The sequence below is a fragment of the Ursus arctos genome, unplaced genomic scaffold (genome assembly GCF_023065955.2).
Source record: "Ursus arctos isolate Adak ecotype North America unplaced genomic scaffold, UrsArc2.0 scaffold_25, whole genome shotgun sequence".
In the NCBI taxonomy this organism is placed as follows: Eukaryota; Metazoa; Chordata; class Mammalia; order Carnivora; family Ursidae; genus Ursus; species Ursus arctos.
This window is the reverse complement of record NW_026622930.1, coordinates 7,010,547-7,030,576: the sequence shown is the minus strand read 5'-3', so window position 1 is coordinate 7,030,576 and position 20,030 is coordinate 7,010,547.

The following is a 20,030-nucleotide window of genomic DNA, read 5'->3' as shown; positions in this document are numbered from 1 at the left end:
ACTTATTGGTGCCTTTTCTGATTGAAAAAAAAAAAAGTTTACATCTAAATTTAGTGAGGAGAAAATATCCCAAGTTGGGTCCGTTTCCGAGAGAGAGGGAAAAAAAAATCTAGTTTTTTTAATATTATAAATATGCCTTCTCAGATGAAAATTGTTCATGTAATTTAGAAGATTCAAGTTGCAGTAAAAGACAAACTTTCAAAATAAGAAAAAAAAAGTAGAATCTATAAATGGTTTCATTCAAAGGGCTGTTTCTAATGTTGCTGTGGTGATAAATTAAGAAGGAGAAACTTGAACCAGACCTTTGACCTGTCGTGGGGTCAGGGGTTGCTTCTGTCTGTGTTCGGACTCCTTTGACAACTTCCTGTATAATTTGACTATTATTTGCGTGTCTGGGCACTGTCTGACCTCAGAGTCTGGAAAAATCATGCATTTCGATGCCATATGGACTGCAGCGAGGGAGGGCACGTTTAATCAAATTTGGGTGGGAAACACTGTTTGATCCCAGGTTTGTGGAAGACGCTTGCATGGGATTTCCAACAGACTGGGGGAGGAAGGGTCAGATGACAGGCATGGCCATGATTTAGGGTGCGCGTCCCCCGCCAGACGCTGGTGGGGCTGGAACTAAATTTTGAATTTGGAAGCAGATCAATTATGAAAGACAGAAAAGAGGTGCTGGTGGCATTTTGAATTGCAAGTGGACTTCTGCCATGAGCGTCCAGAAAGACCGGATTTCCAAAATCCAAATAAATGTACTTCTAGTGCAGACTCAAATCACAAGAAAATGGATTCTTTGGGCAGAGATAAAGGATCTTTTTCAACCCTAGGTCTCGTGGAAGACGGTGTTGATATAGAATAATACTACCTCTCTGGTTTCATGGTTTTCCACAGGGTTTACATTGCAGATGATTACACACACACACACACACACATGCATACACACATGCATGCACACGCGCACACACGCGCACACATGCACACACATACACACATACACACATGACATACACGCGCATGCACACACATACGCATGCACACGCACACACATACACGCATACACATACACACATGCACATACACACGCATGCACACACATACGCATGCACACACACATACACACGCACACACATGCACATGCACACATATACACATACACGCATGCACACACACATACGCACACACATATACACACACATACACACATGCACACATACGCACACATACACACACATACACACACACATAGAGAGAGAACTTTAATTACTAAAAAATAAGAAACACTTTTCTCCATTTGGGGGAGTTACTCTAACAACATAGACAATATTTAAGCAGAGTTTCTGAACAGCATGAGATCATTTCATGGCCACACGAAGTTGTCATAAAGCCAGCAGAGGTTCAGGAAACCCTGGGTTGTCTAATCTGGAAGGTCTTCGCATGGCAAATGGGCATCCTCACAGATCCGAGGGCATGGGTTTTAGTGAGGCAAGGACTGGGGACCAATGGCTTCATTTCTTACAAAGTATCAAGTGCCATCATCTTCTCTGACCCTCCTCACAGGCTCTGAGAGGGACGGTAATGGGAGAGGAGGAGAAGGATGACGATCAGAAGACTGGTCCATTATCAGATCCATGGCCGGGGCCATGAGGAGTCTGAGCAGACGTAAAAGGTCATGGCTGGGGAAAGAGGCCAAGTTCAGGAGACAGAGTGTCGGTCAAGGTCTGACTCAGAGTCTGCAAGAGGATTATGAGGGGCAAGAGAAATATTGCGTTCAGAACTAGATCGGACAACTCAAATATCATCCCATCAACTCTTTCCCTTTCATAGACAAGGTAACTGAGTGAGAATCAAGTTGGTGAGTTGGACCCCAGTTACCTAGGTAGATAGTGGCAGACCTGGATTCAGTCCCCGTGATGCGGTTCCCCGAGTGCCAGGCCCCAAGTTCACCCCAAAAGCAAGAAACCCAAGTCCTGTGCATTTTAGGTCTCAACTGAGGCTTTCCGGTTTCAAATTCAGAAAGAAAAATAATCTAATTTCTAATATGTTCCAGGATCCTTAGGTTTTAGATAAATAAGCTAGTTCTAGGTTCCAGTGAGTTACACAGAACAATGAAATGCCGTAAAGTTCCTGAAACTGCAAACTTCCTTAGTAGGGACGTTTCGGCCTCGAGCTTCCTCTGATCTTGGCAAAATGACTTCTTTTCCACTTCTAGGAACGATATCACAAAACACTTTGGTGAATACATTTGGAATTTATTTTATGTGAAAGACGTCCCTGGCTACTGATTTTTTTTCCCCTTTGGCAGAGTGGTGGGGACATTTATGAAGAAATCTATCTCATACAGATAGACACCATATATAGGGCCTCCACTACGCATAAGTGTTCAATTGTCCATAAATGCGTTGAATGTCACGACCAACACCGGAGATGCATGTGAATAACCCTGTTCTCGGTGAGAAGAAGCTGCAGCTCCAAGAATGACCGTGGTGGGCCAGGTGCCCACGGACGCAGTGCCCCAGCCAGCCCTGCCTCCTCTGTGTTCTCTCTGCTGTAGGGTGCTGGCCCCGCATGGCATCCACTCCCGGAACAGCATTGGAGAGAGCAGTCTTACTTCCTACAGGGGGGCTACCTGCACTGGTATTTCTTACTTTTGCTGGATATTCTGAAGTTTGCTCTTCTGTCCTCATAAATGAGATTAAAAGGAGGTGGCCCTGGGGCACCTGGGTGGCTCGGTCGTTAAGTGTCTGCCTTCGGCTCAGGTCATGATCCCAGGGTCCTGGGATCGAGCCCTGCATCCGGCTCCTCCGCTGGGAGCCTGCTTCTTCCTCTCCCACTCCCCCTGCTTGTGTTCCCTCTCTCTCTGGCTGTCTCTCTGTCTGCCAAATAAATAAATAAAATCTTAAAAAATAATAATAATAAAATAAAAACACAAAAGGAGGGGGTAGCCCATACAGGGAGAGCTAGAGTCATGGGTCCATGCCGAAGACCACGCCATGACGCTGTCTGGACCAGAACCTCTAGACCTTGGCTACGTCATTCAAAAATGAAGTGAAGCGTATTGGGGACTAGATTATCTCCAAGGGTCTTTCTAACATAGAGGTGCCTGACTTCCCTTTTCTTTCTTATTGGAATTTGCAAGGACATTCAACAGTTGGGGGGTGGGGTGGCAGTGCTCACTTTCCAAAGACCCAAGCCACTTTCTCCTTCCTACTGCCGAGAGACACTGGACCTCGAGGGCCATGCCCTGCATTGTTTTGTCCATGTTGGAAGGACTGGTGTCCGGCTTGGTTTTAAGGACCACCTTGCCCGTTGGCCCTGTGTCCCATTTCAAGGCATGCCGTGGGGGATGTCAGGCCCTTATTAAATATCAGGGGCCCTCCATCTGCCTCTGTCTTTCCTCTGAGATGACTGCCAGACACTGAGGTCAAGGCCACATGTGCCCTGCCGATCCCAGAGCAGAACGGGGGGAGGGAGGGCACGGAGCTGCCTGTCTACACCAAGCAAAACACAAAAGGGTTGCTATTCAGAGGATTTCTCTTCGGGCTGCTGCAAGAGTCAAGGCTTCTATATCTACCACATGCTTTCCCAGAGCCATGTTTTTATGTGTTTTTTGTTTTTTTTTTTCTGTGAACTTCAGCATACGGCCAGATGCAACCCAGAAGAGAAGACTCGCTTTGGAGTTAGGAGATGCAGATGAACGGACAGCTTTTCCCTTGCCAACGTCTGCATCTGATAGAGACCAGAGACAGTCAGCTGAGCTCTGAGTCTTGCCTTGGGATTTGAGATGGGGTGTTCAAATTATTGGAGCCGAATACTGATTGATTCAAACCCTGGGCTGTGTGTATGACTTCAGAGAAACTCATTTCTCCAGAGGAGGGTGATAATGAACCCTCAGCAGATGGAAAGGTCTCCCACGCCCCTGGCTTTCCACCTCCTACCTGGTGGCCCTGGACAGGTCATGCCGCCCCTTTCGGCCTCCGTGGGTAATAATGACACCTACGGCTTTGGGTTTGGGTGAGGACTGGACAGGCTGACACATGAGGACAGGAAGGCCTGGCCGTGGGGAGTGCACAACAAACGCTGAGCCCCATCCTCCTCCATCCTCCTCACCTTCATCATTACCATCATCTTATTTGGGGATGACATTATTGTCCTGAGCCTTGCTGTCCCAAACTGCAAAATCTGAGTAGAAGGAAGTTCCCACCTGCCTTGCAGCTCAAGGCCAGGAGCAAGAGGAATAAAACAGGCTCCCACTTTTTGGTTCGCAAAGACGTCTGCACCCACACAGGGGGCTGTTTGGGGGAGGTCTGAGGGCTCCCATGGCCGGGATTCTCGGTCTGGCTCATTTCCTAGGTACTATCTCATAATCAGGGGGGAGGGAAAAAGAAGAAATGAGAAATTAGAAGGCAACAAATAAGAAGGCACAACTTGCTTTTTGTCACTTGAAAGTCCTCATTTCGAGACTGTTCCCTGGGCTCCCAGAGTTCTTGTGTCATTATCTTCTGTTAAAAGATTCAAATGACATTATTTGCATGGAAACTCGCATACCAATAATGCCATCTAGGCCACAAAGTTGCATTACAATGAAGGGAATGATGACTGTGTCACATGGACGTGACATTCTTTATGCCATTAAATTGAAAGTCAATGCTGGCAGTTCTTAACTGCTCATGTCCCCTGGAAATACATCACTTCTGTTACGGAATGAATATTTTAGGGTGCCAACTCTAGGGGCATCAAATGGCGCTAAGCTGTAGTGTCACTTTGGGCTGGACAAAGATTTCTAAACCAGAGTGGACTTGGGGAGGCCTCTCTGAGTCAGCAAGGCAAGATAGTTTAATAACCTACAATCTTCCTCAACAACATCACTATGACTGGATGACAGTGTCTCCAAAGATGCCCTTTTTTTTTCTTTTAAGTAGGCTCCATGCCCAGCATGGAGTCAGTGTGGGACTTGAACTCACGACCTTGAGGTCAAGACCTGAACTGTGATCCAAGAGATGGGTGCTTAACCCACTGAGCCACCCAGGTGTCCCCAAAGAGGCTTTTTGAAAGTGTTTGCCCTTGGTAGTGTTTGCACAGCATTTTAGGAATGCGTCTGTTGGTTATAAGAGGATGGCACAGTTGGGAAGGGACTGTGGACCCAAACAGCCTCCCGTTGGATGGAAACAGCTCCAGGGGTTGGTCCGACAGGCTGTTTCTTGCTGGGTAGACCAAAGTCAACAAGGTAGTCCAGAGAAAAAAACATTTGAAGAGCATGCAATGGGACAGAAGAAGGGACGGGGGAGGTGCGACTGCATGTCCCAGACAGAGGGTAAAGGAGAAAATATGCAGAGAGCCAGAAATACAGTCCTGATGAGAGATCCCAAGGACAAGAAGAGGAAGCAACGAGGGGGTGTCTCATCATTGTGAGACAAGACCAGAGAGCTGGGGCCATGGGCAAGTGCTGGGGGTTGAGTCCCTCGAACTTACGGTGTCCACCAGGCTGACTCAGCATGTGATGGATACTCCTTTCCTCCACTTCAAAATTTACTTTCTGGCCTTTTCGTTCTGGCCTGAGCTGCTGCCCTCAGGCTTTACCTCTGGGGCCCCCACCTCTGTCTTCTGGACCCTGTGACCTGAACGCCCTGTTGTGCCTGGGAGTGGTGGCCATCCCTCCACCTGGGTCAGCCTCTGCCTGCTTGAGCTGACCCCAAGGAGACTCCAGGAGAACAGCCCAGAGAACCCCTCTTTTGTCTTTGGCTGATGTGACAAGTGTATCCACACTTTGTCCATCCTCGTTAGGGAATTGGAGACATCTGCTCCCATAGTGTCCAGCGTGTACCCCTGAGATAGCAGCTGTCACCCACTGTTAGGGGTTAGGGCATGTCTGGCCACTACAGAGCACCTTCAGTGACTGAGGTTCACCTCAGCCCCCCGTGCCTCACACTGGGACCCCCACATCATCAGCATGACAGAGCAGCCACTTATGGGGTGCTTTACTTTGTGCATGGTGCTGAAATTGGTGCTCTTTTGATTCCCATTTTGTAGAAAGGGAAACTGAGGCATCAAAACAGAGCCAGTCAAGTGCCACAGGTCATCTGTGAAAAGAAGGCACGGCCAGGACTGGAAGGTCTGTCCCAGGGGCATGGGCTAACCACCACCGGTTCCTGCAGTGTTACGAGGCAATTGCTAAATGGTGTTTTAATTGAATGAGGTATGAAAGATCCTGTCTTCTGGAGGAGTGATGAAGAAGCCACAAAAGCCATCATCCCGTTGGGAAGAACATATTTACCTGGTTCTGAATGAGTTTAAGAATCCTCATTTTCTTGCAGACCAACTCCCTAACCTTCTGCAAATGACACGTTCAGTGACACAATGTCATACAGGAGTGTAAAAACCAAATATTATAATTTAAATTTTCTCTGGGGGTGTTTACTGCCAAAGAAGGACAAGTCCCCATGATGAGGAGGAGACAAAGCGTAAAAGTAAGGCGTTGTTGAAAGCTCCCTTAGCTCGTTTTATTATTATTATTATTGATACAACTAAAATATAATTGAAATATCCTTCAAAGAAAGCTACACCAGCCACCCCTTCAGCTTTGATATGGCTTTTTAATCAGGAGATATTGTTGCTTCACAATGGATATGGAAAGCATTTAAACTATTTTGTAGAAGAAGTGCATTGCTTCTGACCTCAGTCGAGAGACCACATTAAAAGCAACTAAAAGGAATCCACTTTGAATCCTCTGGGCGCCAGAGCACCGAGGACATGTGGAACACGCTAAGGGCTGGATTCATCTGGAGGAAAGGATTAAGCACCGAGTCGTTTGAAAATGAGAGGTCAGCTTTGCCTCGGGAGGTAGAGTGGTTTCTCTGAGCACCAGGCATGCTAGGAAGACCCCAGGTGTTGCCTGTGAGTTCAACATAACTGCTCCTTTCACACACATCTTATCTGAGCTCACAGTTTCCCAAGATGTGGTCAGTGGATTGCGGGTCCTGATAATTCTTCAAAAAATGCCCTTCTGTCACCTACGTTTGGGAGCTGTTCCACACTGTGTCTCCCTGTTGGTGACTCACAAGGCACACGAATGTTTCAAAGGCTTTAGAGTCACTCTGAAAAGAAATCTCTATGAAATTCACATTTAAAAAAAAAATTTCTACAGGACCTTGGCAGCCTACAGGACATCGTTTGGAATGAGCTGCCTGACTCATAAAGGGAAAGAATATAAGGGGTCAGGAGAGATCTAGAGTGACACACCTGGGTAGCCCTTGAACCTGTCTGCCCCACCGAGTGCCACCTGTCCCAAATCCCATTTCCTCCAAGCTCATCCAATTACGCAAGTGACCAGGAATAAATCAAATGTAATTAGTTGAGCTTTTTTGTTTTTAATAAGAAGACATAGATGATCTGATCTTATTAAAACGGAAGTTGGGAGGGTTTAAGACATAGGAATAAATAACTCTAATACAAAGGAGAGTAAAGTCAATACGATTGTGCCTTGAGAATAAACAGGAGGGGTACAGCCCCTCTAACTTGAGGGACTTGGGGAGGGGGCAAGGAGGACACCCGTCAAGGAACATTTTCTGGAGGGAGGGGTGGAGCATAAAGTACTCCTTGAAGCATGGATAGACTGCTTGTGTGTTTCTTATTAATAGTAAGAGTTAATAATACTCTTCTTAAAAAAAAAAAAAAACAGTATCTTGTAGAAAGAATTAGAAATTGTCGGGTAGAAAGGAGAAAAATACTACCCATTATTCTAGCACCAAAAGATAATTGTGAAAACATTTTTTTCATATTTCTACCCATTCTTTATATAAAACACAACTGTCTTGTAAGACAGCTAATGTATTGTGCCTATGACTTCGTGACTTGATTTTCTTTTCCTTGTCTCCTTTTAGGGTCGACGCGGCCCAAGAAGTACATATATCCTCTCTACTCCTTCTCTATGTTTTCCAGTTGATGGATTATGGTTTAACCAACAAATACTCTCTTACTGGATAATTTTTTTTCTAGTTTTACATTTTTTGACATTATGCATAACTCTGTTAAGAACATCTCTATGCACAAAAGATTTTCTACATGTCAAGGTATACTCTCAAGGTATGGGGAGAGCCTTCATTAGCTCGTTAAGGTATAGAGATTCCTATCAAGTATGGCACTGATTCTCCATATTGATATGGAAACGGTTTATCATCTCCATGGCCAAGCTCATTGAATTTCCACCGTCATAGCATAAAGACCTTCATCGAAATCCAGACAGACAGATAGGAGTCACCCACACTTTGGGGGGAAACACAGGTCAGATTGAACTAAAATTTTGACTGCTAGGTTAAAAATCCCACTTCAGATGTGAGCTCAGAACATTTGGAAAAGGAATGTAGGTCCAGAAAAAAAAGCCCTGGTCCAGATGGGGAAGACCATAGAAACCCTACTTTGGGTCTGGGGGGGGATCTAGGAATTAAGGGGAGCTGTACATCAATCATCCTATCTGAAATTCCCATAAACAGCAGTCTTGTTTCATTGATAGCCCAGCACATCAAAAAGTGAGAACATTGGGGTCAAGATGGAAAAGGCAACATCCCCCCGCCCACGAGATCTGAGTTGGTCTAGTGATTGAATGTGGACAGGGCAGAGTGAAATATGTGGGTGGGGAGGCCAGAGCTGAGGACCTCTCTGTGCAGGCATTGGGGAGAGACATGCATGGGGTGACAAAACCTGCCAGCCACGGAGGATGTAGAATCAATAAGATCAAGACGCAGGCACCCCATCTCATAGCTGTGCCGACCGTATCATAGCCCTTGAGAGTTTTAAACCTCCACCAAAGAGTCGAAGCTCTCAAAAATAAAAATAAGTGCATGTGAGCTATAGTCACGCAAAGTTCGTTCTTATAAGGACCTCAGATCTGTCGGAATCTTCTCATTTCGTATATGAGGAACCTGAGGCTCAATGACTTGCCAACAAGTAAGAGGAAGGACTGGAAGTCAGATCGTTGAGAAATCCCTGTCCCTCTCTGTGGAGAAATCCCCAGCAACTGGCGGACCACAGTGGAGCGCAATTCTAGGAGTGTCTTTAGTGATCATGGGCCGGAGAACAAGGAGGGAGAGCGAGAGAAGTGATGACAGCACCTGTGTCCATGTGCACAAAATGTGGTCCACGGCAGGGGCTGAGACTCTTAACTCATCCTAGACAATCATACAGGCTGCAGTGAAGGGACCAGCCATACAGGACCACTCTGAGACCCCCAGGAGAGCTTGGGGCTCCGCAGGCAGAACTCCCAGCTTCACGGGGCTCGTTTCTACTTCATGTAAGCACATTGCATTCACTTCTCTTGCTCAGAGCTTTTAATCTTCAAATTTCAGGGTGGTGTAGAGACCCATTAAGAATGTTGCCATATATCCTGTCAATCCTACTTTCTAGTGACGTGAATCACTCCAGGCACTTAACTGCAGTGAGTCGGTTTCCTTATCTGTAAAAGAACAGATCACGGTGCTCACTTCAGATGGGGCAGTGTATGTAAAAGAGAACACAGCAGGAGGTCAATGCACGATCAGAAGCCCACATCGTCACATGTCACATGTACCATCTCGTGCACTGCTTACGAACTGCTCACAAGCTGTCCTGGGAATGTCGGCATCTATTTTTATGGACCGGAGAGCGAATACTAACGTGAACAATTTGCAATAGGCTACGGAATTAGTGTCCTATATTCATTTCCCCTTCCTGGGTCATCTAAGATGAACGATCCCCAGCCCTTGGGCCACTGTGATTGGTTCAAAATGTGGTCACGCCATCCAAGTCTGGCCCATCGTGGCCCTTCCCATTTAGAGCTGAAAGATAGCTCCTCACTTTCTGACCACCAACCTGACATTGTCTATGTCTGTGTCTGGGCCACACAGAGTGGCTGCTCTGAGAACAGGAAGGTGACACACACAGTGGAGACAAGACACAGTAAGAGGGGAGGTCTCTAGATAGCGTGGTCATTTGTTGCTGAGGTCAGCTCCAGCCCTATTCCTTTTGTGGTTTGATTCATGACCGCATGGGTCTCTGTCTCCTACAACCACCAGAGTTCTGGGGAGTATAGAATTTGGACCCAGGTCCATGTAAATCCAAAGCCTACCTATGTTCTTTCCACTCCACGGAAGGATGAAAGGGAGAAGGGAGCCAAGCAGGGAAGAAATACTTTCTCCTTAATCTATCAATCATCAGATCAGAGCTTCCTTGGGTCTCCAACGAGATGGCCTAGGTAAGCTTGAAATGTATGCTTGCATTTTCTAAAGAGTGCCCTTTCTAAATCACCTTATTTTGCTGTAACTGCAAAAGGCAGCACTATTTTGGGTTCTTGCTATGATAAAACTGAAGCCGCAGCTAGGGACTTGCATGAGAGATCGCACCGAAATGTCAACAGATGGCTTGCTAATCATGTTAAAAAAATACTCCTTTCTTTTCAAAAATGGCATTTCCCCCCAGTAAGTAGATCAGAAAGTAATGTTTATGATATGAAACATATTAGTCACAATGTCGTTTAATTATCCTACTTAATCATCAAGGTCATAATGATAATTGTTTCTAAAAATTAACACCCCTTTCCTCAGCGAGGATGATTACCCACAATGCATGATCGGAAACAGAATGGCCGCCCTCAGAGGATGTGGCATTAAAGGGGTACCAGAGGAACAGGCACAGAGACCGCAGGTAATGACCCACCACGCATTTTGCAATCATGATTTCCAAACTATCTGTTGGTTCCTTTTCTCCCCAAATCCCCAAATCCAAGGCCCCGTTTTTCTCCAGCAGAGAGGGAGGACTGTAGTCTTAAGAACATTTAACCATGACGCATCATTGGATCCACCATATTTTCTTGTAAAAACACAGTTGTCTTCATGAACCTACTGGACCCACTCAAATACTGAAGACCATACCACAAGAAGAGGTTCCCGACTTGTGCAGTACTCCCCCATTATCTGCAGGTCGGCTTGCCATGGCTTCAGTGACTTGTGATCAACTGGGGTGAGGAAGCAGATGAGCCACCTTCCGAGGTATCATCAGAAGGTTGATAGCGGCCTAACGCCATGTCACCATGCCTACGTCATTCACTTCACTTCATCATTACTAGAAGGGCAGGTATATCAAAATAAGGTATTTTGAGAAACAGAGAGAGAGACCACATTCATATAACTTTTACTATATTATTATAATTCTTTTATTTTCTTATTAATTTTCATTAATGTCTTACTGTGCCTAATTTATCAGTTTAACTTAATCATAGGTACGTATGTGTAGGGAAAAAACAGTATATATAGGGTTTGGTACTACCCCTGATTTCGGGTATTCACTGGGGGTCTCAGAACACATCCCCCATGGATAAGAGCGACCACTGCACTGACTTGTCTCCACGTGAAATCAGAGTCTCCTCTTTGGTTTTATCGTTGACCCTTTACTAGCTGTGTGACGAGACCTCCATTACCCCCTCTGTCCTTTAATGTCACGCTCTGGACTGTCTCGCTATTTCTTTCCAAGAGTAGAATCTCCCCTCCATGTCCCATCCCCAGGACTCAAATCTGGGAAGCAGCCTTCCCCGCCAGCATCCTTTCTCAGACCCCTCCCCGCCTGCAGCCCTCTTTGAAGGATGCTTCAAATAACTGTGTTATCCCCACTCAAACTACTGAAGCTTCACCAAATAAGCTAGTTCATAGAGCATATAACTGAAGCGTATCTTTTCAAGCATCCCAAGTAACTTTCACATTTTTAGCCACGAAGTCTTTCTAAAATGTGTTAGGTAGACAGGAAAGAGAATACGCTTCGTGTTAATTCTTCGTGATGATTCCAGGTCAGTATTTGGGACTTTGGTGATGGTACCATCGGAATGACTCCATCAGAGCCACCAAGAGGAAACTGGGCCATTTGACCCCACACAAAAGGGCTCTGGGTTTTCTGTGCTTTTAGTTTTTGTGACATGCCTTTAATTGTGCCTCTGAGTCTCTCTGCCCTTTGATCCTCAGGCTGCCATCTGTCACTTGTGACCACAGATCATCCCTTCCAGTATCTGACTTCTCATCTATAATAGCGTAAGTCATGAGGTGCTCACCTTCGTTGACTTGACGTCTGAAAGGGACCCACAGGGTTTTGGTGTAGAGCTGTGGCCTCTACGAAACCTTCTGCTTTCTCCGTCTTCCATCTGCCTGGCAGAATGGATGGGAACACTCACAACACCTGGGTTCAATGCCTGCCTTGTCGCTTACCAGCAGGGTGATTTGGGGTAACTTAATTTGTGCTTTATACCTCCGTTTCTTCTTCTGTAAATAGAAATGGTAATAGCGTGTGACTCATTGAGGTGTCCTAGAGATTAAACATATTAATATTTGTAGAACACAGAAAGGACTTTCTGGCATTACTCTATATTTATTAAATAACAAGGATCAATTATTTCCCTTTTTATTTTTTTTTAATTTTTATTATTTTTTTAAGATTTTATTTATTTATGTGACAGAGAGACAGCCAGTGAGAGAGGGAACACAGCAGGGGGAGTGGGAGAGGAAGAAGCAGGCTCCCAGCGGAGGAGCCTGATGTGGGACTCGATCCTGGAACGCCAGGATCACGCCCTGAGCCGAAGGCAGACGCTTTAACGACTGCGCTACCCAGGCGCCCCCAATTATTTCCCTTTTTAGACCATCATTGTCCATATACAGACATGAAAAATAATAGTAATTTGTTCTTATGTTTATTTCAATAAATACTGAGGTCCTCGTAGAAGGGGGACCAGGCATGATTTATGTCTTTGAACGTCTGCGTTTTGGGGTGAATGGTTGCTCATTTTGTCTTCTCTGATTTTTGATCATTCTCACAGCCAAATAGGGGCGGCCAAGTCCTGGGGACAGTTGTGGCCCTTCCTACCCCTGACCACTCTGTCACTGATTATGAAACCAATAGGGACCATTGGAGTTAAAGCTAGCCCAGGTCCAGCTGTCCCGGCGACCAGAGGCTAATCTGGGTTCATTTGGTCTGAGCATGTGCAATTTGGGGATCTTCACAAAAAAACATCTGAAGTTATGTATTACATAAGACAAATTAAGGATTTTAACACGTGGACAAATACACAAAAGAAAAACATAATTTGTGTATATTTTCTGAAACACCTCAAAAATTCTTCACCCCTGCCTTTTTGGATGCATGTATGTGTAACTAATTTTTGAAATGTCATTGTTTTCCTAGAGAGAATAGAAAGATAATTGATGGGTGATTTGTTGGGTTTATTACTTGTAGTTTGGAAAAGTTTATTTCAACTTCACAACTCATGATGGGTTACGTCGTGTAGATTTTTAAGAAGTGGCTGCACATAGAAACCACGGTGAAATTTCTTATACAGTTGAGCTGTTAACTAAGGGCTTTTGCCCTATAAACCCAATTCCATTAAAATAAAAAAAAAAGTGTTATGTGTTTATACCTGAATATGGTGTATTATCTAGTATATTCCCGACAGGACAGGACCTCCCTTTTTACCGAGCATTACTGGAAACCAATGCTCTCTTACAATATTGCACATCCAATAAGGGGAGAAATTTCCACAAATAGCTTCTGTCTCTGTACATTTGAAAGCTTATGTCTCCTCCTTTACTCCTCTACTTCCAGGACTAGGCACTGAGGACGCATTCATATCCTAACACGACCCCCAGCCAGACACCTTGCTGTCATGCTGGCAGGTGAGTTAATACCATCAGCAGCAGGTGTGTTTCCAGAAGCCAAAGCATTGCTATATCAGGAGAACAGGTGGCATTTAGCTGTATTTGGAAGTGACTGCGAACACACAGACCCAAACTAAATGTATCTCTAACTCAATGTCCCCTTCTCTGGGTCCTCCAAGTGCCCTAGCCGCCCCCAGATCTCCTGGGACTAGGGCCAATGTGAAGGAGAGATGGCCTTTTCTGAGGCCCGTTTGGGGGCTTTTCCTGAATCCTCAATCAGTCTATACCTTCACGCACACCCACAGCTCCCGCCGGTTTGCACGAGTTCTCCATCCCTTCTACGGAAGATGTGCTGAGGCACTTCTCTGTCCCCTGCCTCAGCGCGGTATCTGCCGCCCGAGCTGATTTTGCTTGGAAAAAAGCAAATGGCTAGCAAGGGCCCCGCTGCTAATTCTGGGTTGTTGAACTGCTACCTGAGAACTTCTTCTTATGTGAAGCAAGAGCAGATGATGGGATATTATCTGGGGGGAGACGGAAAGTTAACTCATGTGCACCCCAAGTTTGTGGGGCCCCCAAAAGTTTGTCCTCAGAAACCACAAACATAGGGAAACGTCTCAGAAAGGAAGGAGAGCTCTTCTGTCCTGATCTCATTTCCTTACTGAGTTCTTCTTGTTTCTCTCTGTTAATGGGTATTAGCTTCAGCTTAGAATGTATCAGAAACTGTTCTTGTCACTTCGGAAGGTACAGAAATGATGATGACAATGAGTCTTGTTTCAAGTCATTGACAGCCTAGTAATTAGCTTCTGTCCTTTCAAAGCCATCACTCGAAAGGCCCTCCATCATACTGATACCCACAAAGACGCTTGAAAAAACGAACCACACCTAACCCAACAAAGCCTTCCTTCTTTGGGAAAGTATCATCTTCTCATTTCGTTCTTTCGAATGAAGACTCTTGAGAGCTAAACTTATGTGTAGAGCCCTGCAAGAACTTTCTCATGAAAAAATATCTTTATCAAAAATATGTATTCCTCCCGGGACCATATACATTTCAACTTGGCTTCAGGAAATCTGGTCACTTACTTGACAACCAATTAGATACTGCCTCTTACTGCTAGTTTCCGTTCTTTGTATCTTCACTCTGATCCTCCAGCTTAAAGCATTACATTTAACAAAATCCCAGTGTTCCATCCCCCTGGTTCTTTCCGCATGTCCCATAAATGGCTGTGAATTCATTTCGTAGTGTTTGGCTTTGGGGGACCCTTTTCTTTATGGGATCGCGACCTTCTTAATGACTTCGCTAGGAATTTTTGCTTTTCCAGTCTGATTCATGACCTGTGTTTGACGACTGCAAAATCTGGAAAACAGGGGAAAAAATGTATTATTACCATGATAGGGGAGGAAACTGAGACACAGAGAAATCACAGAATTGACTAGCCACACACAAGGACTACCCAGTGGGGAATTCTCCTGCTGCCACCAGCTTTCTCCTCTTTCAGCCAGATCATCGTGTCTGTTAGAAACCTGCTGCCTTCAGGGCGTGATTCCAGAGTCCTGGGATCGAGCTCCACGTCGGGCTCCTCTGCTATGAGCCTGCTTCTTCCTCTCCTACTCCCCCTGCCTGTGTTCCCTCTCTCTCTGGCTGTCTCTCTCTCTCTGTCAAATAAATAAATAAATAAAATCTAAAAAAAAAAAAAAAAGAGAGAAACCCGCTGCCCTGGCAGCTGATGGCCAACAGGGCGTAGAGGAGGAGGCAGGGAACAGCACGGATAACTGAGAGAGAACTACAGATGAGTAATATCAGGAGCACTGCGTCAGATCTCCCCTCTGCCCCAGACCCTTGCAGATACTGACAAGTGTGTCTGTGAATGTCGAACTATTCTCTAAAACCTACGCTTACCTCTACCTTTTTGTTAGATTTGTCCATAAAGATGGAGTGGTAAAATTTCCGATGTCTACAAAGGAGAGGAAAAATACCATGTTAGTTATGCAAATGTGGAGTCCACACGTATCATTCAGCCTTCCATCCCCTTGTTTTATTAATTCCTCAATGTGTTTATTTATTTGGCTTGGTGGAGCGATTTCTTAGTGACATAAAATCCGTCTGATCCCCTGGCACCTCCAGGGTAAAGCCCGTCCACACTCATTCCCACAGAATTCAAGGCCCCTGGGGCTGCCCTTCCTACCTGGCCTCTCCTCAGCTGCTGGACAGCACGGGTGGTTCCGTGGTGTGACACAAAGCCCAGGTTCAAGGCCGGCCTGACCCTGATGGGATGGCCTGGAGGCTGGTGTTGGTGACATGGGCTGGTTGAAGATGACCCCTTTGGCCAATACCTGGCAGAGTGAGCTCCCCAGAGTGTGGTCACAGCCTGCAGGGAAAGGGGATGACTAGCTCTTTGGCCGTCCAGAGGGTAACCAGAGGTTGGACACTGTCATTGTTGATTTTTTTTTTTTTTTTTGCATTAATGTTCTGGTACTATGCAGGTCCATCTACTAGATCTTCTGTTTTCTCTTTTTTGTTTTTTTTTCTGGAATGTTCTGAGAACTGCCAGAATCTCCAAGACTATCAGCTACCACTAGGTTGCCCAAACAGTTTTGTTGTCCACGTGTGGCCACCACGTCGCCAAACTAACTTGGGCTTGGTGCGGTTGTAGGTGGGTTTTGGAGTTTTCCTCATGCCTCAGAAGTGTAATGGCCAAGTAACAATAAAGACAATGCATTGATGTCTCCCCCTCCCCCGATACTGCTTTGATTTTAAATTAATGAAATAAATACACTTTAAAAAAATAATACACACTAAGCATTGCACGCGAGAGCCTCAGAGACTGTCAGCTTAAACCAATCTGAAAGCTATGCCTTTTAACGCAGACATTGGACATGAAAAAGACCTCGTGGGTCATAAAGCTCACCCCCTGCCAATATCAGAGCAGCACTGGGCTGGTGTGGGGGGTGTGATTCTCTCAAATTCCCTTCCATTCAAATCAAGGGAGAATTGGGCTGAGTCCTGCCTCTAGTTAGTCACGCCCTGTGGGGTGAGACTCAGCCCTTGCTGGAGCTCCCAGCCGCCCTCCCCACCCCCCCCCCACACAGCCTTGATTTGCAGCCTGCTCTGATCAAAGGAAATGAGACCATTACCCCCATCCCTACCTGACCCTGGACTCTGGCCAAGACCCTGGGCATAGACTTTGAATCTTATGGATATGCCATGGGATGCGTAAACATCTCCCAGCAATCCCAAGCCAGATCCCCCACTTAGCTGCAGGAGAGACAGGATTGCCCCGTCCCTGCTGTTAATCGCATTTGCCACCACCACCTCTCCACCTACAGGGTCTGGCTGGGGCAAAGCCATCCCAGCCCCAGCCCTTCCTCCTACCCTGCCACCTCGCCATGTCTAGTGTGAGACAAGCCCACCATGTCCCTTCAAGACCACGACCACTTTTCTTTCTATGCTTGTGTTCATATATTTTTCTTTTTAGTAGAGAAAAGCGTGGAGAATACATCCCGACTTCAGAGCAGCCTCTTCTCCCCGTAAGCTCGTTGTCTCTGTCCAGTGAGTTGCTGAAGTTTGACACCCTTGGAGGAATATTTTTGTCATAACCCACTGCTCACTGCACTGTCGATCCAAGTTTTGGAACAAGCAATCTGTCATTCTATTGTTCCTTTCCAATAGTTTGACTTTGGTGGCAGTTTTAAAGAAGCAACTACTTTCAATTAAAAAAAAAAAAAAAAAACGAGGTGAGGGGAGCAGTCCAAAACAGCATCTAAGATATCGATTGTTAGGGTTCCTGGGGACCAGGGTCCCACAGATCTGCACATGTAAAAGGACAAAGAATAAGTCTTCCGGATAATGAATGATCTGGAATAAGTTAACTCAGTCATGTGTTTTGGCCACGTTAGAAATAACACTTTTCAAACGCTCTGCCAATGCATATATCCCCTTGCCACCAAACCCACCAGCTTCCTGGAGCTGTTTACACGAGATGATCTGGTTAGCTTTATTAATTAAAAAGGTTTCTGCTCTCTCTAGCCTTGCTTGAAATCGGCAGCTGCAACATTGCAGACATCACGAGTCATGAAATGCATTATGGATATAGACACATACGATTTCAGAACCACGCAAGGGATTCCTGGTCCAGGGAAGGGATCTTTTCCTTCTCATCTGTAATTGTATTTATTTTTTTAAAAAAGTCATAAAAGTATAAGAATTAAATATAATTGGATGACAAAATTATCTTTACAATCGCGAAGGGGGATGTCCAAGATACATGAAAAAAGCAGTTATTTGAAATTAGGGCGAATCCATGAAAACTCAACACATCGACTTGTCAGAATTTGGAGTCCATGGCAAAGGTGAACCCGGGAGCATTTTCCAACACGGGCCTTGTGTTTGTTGGCTGGGGCTGCCACAGCGAGGTTCCACAGCCTGGGGGGCTTCAACAGCGACGTGCTTGAGTTCCTTAGAGCTCCAGAGGCTGGAAGCCCAAGATCAAGGTGTCAGTAGGGTCGGCTTCCTCTGAGCGATCTGTCTGGCTCGCAGATGTCATGTACTCCTTGTGTCTTCTCACGGTCTGCCCTCCGTGTAGGTTTGTGTCCTCATCACCCCTTCCACGAGCGCGCCAGTCAGACTGGGTGAGAGCCCACCCTAAGGACCTCATTTTAACTCCATTACCTATTTAAAAACCCCATCTCCAAGTTACATTTTGAGGTTAGGACTTCGACGTATGAATCTGGGGAGGGACACAAGTTCGCATCTAGCAAACCCTGGAAGCTAGAGCAGCGACCTTCATGTTCTTGAGGGTTGGCTTCCAGGTGACACTGTTCCATGGAAGGTTCCACAGACGTCATCCTGAAACCTTTCCTAATCCATAAATGATATCCCTACCTGCTTACACAGGTCCCTTCAAGTCTCCCTGGTTTTGCCTCCTTACCTGGGACCTCTCCTCACCCTACAAACCTGATAATCATTTGCCTTCCAGTTTTCTGCTTTTGCTGGCACATGGAGGCAACCTTCCTCCTTGTTCCTCCCCAACCCACAGGTAATTCCTTGTTCTAGGACCCTGTAGCCCTTGATCTTGGGGCTCCCTCTGGGCCGAGGGATCAGAGCACATGTTAGGGGGCACGTTGTACGCTGAATCCAATACAATTTCATTGCTCTGCAAAATAATCCAGTTTGCAGGTTTATTTTAATTTTGTATACATAAATTAAATTCCAAGTGTTAACATTTATACTGGCCTGGTAGATTTTGAATTTACGAAGTGGATACAAATTTGAATTTATAGCCTTTGGAAGCTATACACAGCAAAGCAATTACTCCGATGTAAAACTAAACAACCAACACATTTTGAAACTTTAGAGAAATATTTCACTGTGATTTTTTATTATGAGGCAAATGAGATCCAAAGTCATGCAGAAAAATCATTAAGTATCTAGGAAAGGCCAGAGGTTCCCTGGCTCCAACACCCTCCACAATTCAGATCTTTCGGATTCACGTCCGTTGGAATGTGTGCAAAGGATTCAACTTATTTGGGGTAAGGCAAAGCCCAATAGACACAGCATCCTCAAAAGCTGTCAGCAGGAGGAACAGTGCATACAGGATCACCATCACTGAGAAGGAATGATCCTTGCGATCAATGCCACGGAGTGTGAACACCCATCGTGGGCTGCAGTGGTCAAGAAATCTGCAGAGAAAGGAATATCCCCGCCAGGGAGAACAAAGTAAACCAACGCCAGGGGCAAGAAATTGACGCACGTCCAAATATTTGTTGTGCTGCCAAGAAAGGCAACATCTGAGCTTCACTTCAACTTGGGTTCATATTTCATTTCTCAACCTGCTTTGGAAGAATCACTCACTTCTTTGGGTCTCAATCATCTTGTTTGTGAAAGGAGAGTGACCATCTCCTAAGAATTAGCTGGACGACACACAGCCGGGAGAATGCCTGCAACGTGCCCAGCCCAGCCCTGTTTCCAGCACAGCCCTGTTTCCAGCACAGTGGCTACTGAAAAAGGGTCTTGTTCGAGTTTTACTCCAGGGGAAATTTGACAGAACGTGTAGGAGGAGAGATGATTGAGAGAATCTGCAAAAATGCAGAGGCAGAAACTCAAAAGAAAAAGATACCCTAGTAACAGACGATTATCTAGAACTCGGCATGTAAATTATGCACATCTATAACTTATATATGACGAGCATGAGAACATCCGGGGGCAAAACTCCAGGATTCTGCAACCAGAGCAATATGTGGCTATGGCAGAGTCAACGGAGTTTTTGCACGAGAGGGAATTTTCCTGTTCCACTTCATCTATGACTGTTACTTTGTATCCTCGCAAGACGAATAACATGACAATACACTATGGCACAGGGGGAGAGGCAGGCCCTT